At 46.3% G+C, this 5,460-nt stretch overlaps 1 pseudogene; it reads left to right on the top strand.

The window, feature by feature from the left end:
- Window positions 1–458: 458 nt before the first annotated feature.
- On the top strand, window positions 459–3,363 carry LOC123430143 (annotated as a pseudogene).
- The last annotated feature ends 2,097 nt before the right edge of the window (window positions 3,364–5,460 follow it).

The raw sequence follows: 5,460 nt of genomic DNA, 5'->3' as shown, positions 1-5,460 counted from the left end.
CGTTGTCGATATAACCCCCTCCCGGATAACTTCGACATGAGGGGTGGTCGATATATATACCCCCTCTCGACCGTGATAACTTATACCACGGGAGCACCCTCGCGGGCCCTCTCGCTCGACCAAAACTCTCGAGGACACCCAAACCCTATGAAAAACAATGTTGGTCTCCTACCCCCTCCCGGCGTGCCCCTACCGGACAAACTCTCTCGAGGCCACCCAAATTTACCAAGTTAAAAGAGCATTGTCGTCGAGGCCACCCCAAACCCTTGGAGCGTTGTCGAGGCCACCCCAAACCCTTGAAGCGTTGCCGAGGCCACCCCAAACCCTAGAGAAGCAGCATCGAGGCCACTAATATGATTCCTTATTGTGATTAGCTAGCTAGTTCTACGTTTTCCACTAATATATCCATCGGTCATGTTTGAATAATAATTGCCATGTTTTAAATATTTGCAGAAACTATGGAGCACACCCGAGACAAATCAACAGAAGAGATTTTGGGGGAATAATCGCAAAAGGAAGTGATGTCGTCTTGTCGTATCTCAACGACATCGATGGTCTGGAAGGACAGGGTGAAGAAGAAGGCTATGCTTATGATGGCTCCGGTAACCCATTAATGTTGATACAAGAAGAAGGCTATGATTATGATGGCTCGGTGACCAAACCGAGTCCGACCAGGTATATATATCAGTTAAGCCTGTGCTGACTAGCTAATTGATGCATTCATTGTTTCGTATGTACACATATTAATTAACTCTCGTCTTTCTTCTTTTTCTAGCCCTCTGGATCGAGCACAACTTCGGTAAAGAGACGAGGCCCGAAGAAAAAGTTGCGCTCGGATGAAAGGTTTGAGATCACAACAATCGCGCGCAATGGCAAGCCGATTGAACCGTACCGGACAAAGGAAGAATTTGCTAATCAGTGCGGGGTTCTTGTTAGGGACAAGATCCTGATCAATATCCAGCAATGGTTAAAGCCTAAGAAGGAAGACCCTGAGGTGTCTTATGTCTTCGATATGCAGAAAGAAGATCTTTGGACAACACTTAAGGCAAATTTTACCCTACCGCTAGAGGAGGATCCGGAGAAGCCAGTTATAGAGTAATTGATCAAGTCTCATGCTCTTAAGAAGATGGCAGAACTATTCAGGAGGTGGAAGAATGAGCTGAAAACATTTGTCGACAAAGAAATTACACCAGAATTCACCGGCCGGTTTGAGAAGATCAGAGATCACTGGCCCGCATTTGTGGCCCACAAGACATCGGAAAAGAGTAAGAAGATGTCAACGACAAAGAAGGAAAATGCCGTGAAGAAGAATCATCACCATCGCACGGGGTCAGGTTGCTCCCTCAAAGCCCAACCTTTGTGGGACAAGGCTGAGAATGACCTGATTGCTAAAGGGGTCGAACCAGAGACATTGAACTGGCCAGACCGTTCCCGGACTTGGTTCTTCGGGGTTGGCGGAACCTTGGACCCTGTTTAAGGGAAGTGTGTTTGGACGGAAGAGCAACTGCAAATACCCGTCATGAGGCTTAAGGAGTATAACAAGAAAGCGCTGCAAGGGACGTTCGTTCCAGATAGAGAGAAGGACGAGGCACGCCAGGCTCCGTTCCGTGGAAGGTTAGGTTTCCATACGTAGGGGGTTGCAAATGCCAGGAGAGGAGGAAGAAAGTGGAGCATAGCCAACTGCACGCGCTGCACGAAAGGGTACAAGGGCTATAGGAACAAGAAGCAGATCGCAGCAATCGACCTACCGAAGCTTCCCTTGAAGCTACCCCGCTATCTCAGCGGAGAAGCAGCATGGCTTCCACCGAGCAGACTCAGCAGCTGGACCCTGTCTTCACGGCTCCTGCTAGCTACCCTGTGGATGCTATCACAGAGTCTCAACATTGCCACCTTATGGCGCGATGGATGGCATTCAAAGTCAAGGCCGCTGTTGGAGTTCTTTTACCTACTGAACCTGGCACAACCTACCACGACCGGTCGATTCCAGAAGGATATGCTAGGGTGATGGTAGGTCAAATAACAGATGGATTTGAGGACCTTGAGCTTGACCACCCTACGGGTGAAGGGGAGATTCGGTCGGGTTCTTCTGTGAAGACTACATGCCTATGACGTAAGGAGCTCATCAACCTTCCGAACTGGACGCCTCCTCCTCCTCCTCCTCCGGCGAGTCAGGGCACCCCGCCTCCTCCTCCTCTGGCGAGTGATCAGGGCACTCAGTCTCCTCCTCCTCCGCCTCCTCCTCCGGCGAGTGATCAGGGCACTCAGTCTCCTTCTCCGGCGCATGGCAGCACTCTGCCTCCTTCTTCGCCTGCGTCGGCACGCCCGAGCAGCCAACCTCCTCCTTCTTTGCCTCGTCAACAAGGGCGGAAGAGAACCGCCGCCGCTCCGGCTGCTCCGACGCGTCGTCCTTCTACTCCGCCTCGTAAGAAAGGAAAGACAACCACAACCGCTCCGTCTGCTCCGGCGTCTAGCAGTACAGCCAGAGGCAGGCAATACAAATACGGTCCTTCTCTGAAGACTCCTGAGAAGTTACCATACGAGAGGAGCCAGGAGGAAAACGCGAAGATCGTGCAAGCCGAAGTGAAAAACTTCATTGAAGGGGTGAAAGCAAAGAATCATCGACCTCTGGAGGAGAAGATAGATCCGGTAAAAGCGAAGCGTACTCTATCTGCCCTGAAGAAACCACCAAAGTCTCTGACGAAAGGCAACTATGAGCGCATTATTACAAAGTCATTTATCGAAGCAGAGCGGTCGGGAAGTACAGTGAGTGATCAAAGGTTAGCAGAACGACGAGCTCGGAAAAATGTTGCCCAACTCGGCGAACAAGCGAACCAATCGTCCCCCCCGCTCAAGGTGTCTAGTGATATCGTCGCTAATCATCCGGGGATCTTGTTGCCCGGTACCAATCCTGCAGATTACCTGCCCGACGATGCACATTTTGATTTATTGGAGGTGGACGAACACAAATACGTGTACGAGAAGCCTCTCGTCAAAGATGAAAGATCTCTAACAACGATGATGCAAAGATTCCATGATTGGTACATGAAAACCTGTAAAGAGTCTAGGGGGAGTAATATTTTGACGCTGAGAGTTAGAAACGAGCATGACCTCGTTGGACTTGAACTATTGATGGTTCCATTTGAGGAGTTCTTCCCGTTTTTCAATCTGAAGGCCCTCGATAAATTAATGATCACTTGCTACTGCCTGTAAGTAGTACTACTTCTGTCATTAAGTCTCTATATATAGGTCAGCTCTTTCATTGCATGTATTTTTAATTATTCTCACTATATTATATGCAGATTGAAGATCGTCGAATTGAAGAAAAGACAAATCGGTGGTATTGGGTTCATTAACACAAATCACATAGATGCATTTATGATTAAATTTCAGGCCAAAGATACCGAGGACAACCTGCTACAATCGTATGTATTGAATCAAAACAAAGCTATAATACTCTTCCCTTATGAATTCCAGTGAGTGTTAGTGTCTTGTGCATATTCGGTTTCCCTTATTAGTCAAGGTTATAGTAATGTAATTGATGAGTTATGCATGCGTGCTCAACTTCCACTATATTCTCCTAGAGATTAAGCTTGAGCAGGGACTAGTAACCGTCTTAGACTCGAGACGAAAAGATCCCAACGAGTATGCGGGCATGACTGAAATTCTACAGAAGTAAGTTAAATCGATCATTATCGCACCATATCAGTAACTTTGTTCATTTCCTGATATCAAGTAATTGTTTTCTTTGTCTGGTAGGGTTTGGAAAAAATTCACCTCAAAAACTCCGGGACTACCGAAGAAGCTGCAATTTAGACACCCGAAAGTAAGTACTATAGTAGCATGTTCCACACATCTCCTAGTGATTCAAGCGCTAGTTTCATCAATACCATTTTGCATGCTTGCTAACTATCAGTTTGATTGACCTCTATTTCTTGCAGGAAACAGGGAATGATTACTATGGATACTACATTTGCGAGTCCATCCGCCACACGACCTATGAGCGGGGCTACTTTGACAAACAATATGACGTGCGTAAATAATAATATTCACAATTTTATTTTATTACCATTATTTGTGTTCAGTTTCATTTATTCATATATCTGTATTGACCCCCTTCTTCAAATTAGATATATCGGATGCAGAATTAACTCCTACCAGCAGATCGTATGCGAGGAATTGAAGAGGAATTGGCAGCATTCTTTCTTGACCACGTGATCGCTAAAGACGGATAATACCATGTGAACCCTAATTAGTTGAATTTTAATTAGGAGATTATATTGTAAGAGATAATTATATTGTATATATGTAGCCAGTAGCGTCGGATAGATATACGAGAACTTGTTGTTCGCCCAATTTCTCAAAGAAGAAGAGGTGGTCGATATCACTTCTCTCTATATGCATATGTTCATGACGATCTTCTGTTTCCTTCATTTGCTTACTAGCCAGCGTGTCTAGTCCTCTCTATACGTATAGTGTGTAGCTTCGACCAAGCACGGAGATAAGAGAGGACACTTCTCTCTATTCATTAGCTAGCTAACACAATATATGAAACACCTAAATTAACCCCCCAAAACCCCCTACCCCCTCCCCTTTAAAAAAAATAAAAACCCCAACACCTGAAATGCTGACGCATGGATGCCTTTTGGTCCCGGTTGGTGTCACCAACCGGGACTAAAGGCCCCCCTGCCTGGGCTCGCCGCACTGGCCACGTGTAGGCCCATCCGTCCCTGTTCGTGTAAGAACCGGGACTAAAGGTCAAGGGCGTTAGTAACGACCTTTTAGTCCCGGTTCCGAAACCGAGATAGAAGGCCCTTACGAACTGGGACAAAAGGCCCTTTTTCTACTAGTGGTTGTGCATGAAGCAGAACTTCATTTTGATGCCAGTTTTCATCCAAGGCCATAGGAAACCCGACAATGACATTGATGTGTACCTAAGGCCATTAATTGATGAACTTTTACAACTATGGAATGGAAATGGTGTACGTGTGTGGGATGAGAACGAACAAGAGCAATTTGACTTACATGCGTTGCTGTTTGTAACCATCAACGATTGGCCTGCTCTCAGTAACCTTTCAGGACAAACAAACAAGGGATACAACACATGCACACATTTTTTAGATGACACCGACAATATATATTTGGACAAATGCAGGAAGAATGTGTACATGGGGCATCGTCGATTTCTTCCGACCAACCATCAATGTTGAAAGAAAGGAAAGCATTTCAAAGGTGAGGCAGATCACCGGAAGAAGCCCGCCCACCGTACTGGTGATCACATACTTGATATGGTTAATGATTTACAAGTAATCTTTGGAAAGGGTCCTGGCAGACTATCTGTTCCGAATGACGATGCGGGACACACACCCATGTGGAAGAATAAATCCATATTTTGGGACCAACCCTATTGGAAAGACCTGGAAGTCCGCTCTGCAATCGACGTGATGCACGTGATGAAGAATC

Source organism: Hordeum vulgare, chromosome 2H, assembly GCF_904849725.1.
Source record: "Hordeum vulgare subsp. vulgare chromosome 2H, MorexV3_pseudomolecules_assembly, whole genome shotgun sequence".
Classification (NCBI taxonomy): domain Eukaryota; kingdom Viridiplantae; phylum Streptophyta; class Magnoliopsida; order Poales; family Poaceae; genus Hordeum; species Hordeum vulgare.
This window is presented reverse-complemented; position numbering and strand designations above follow the sequence as displayed.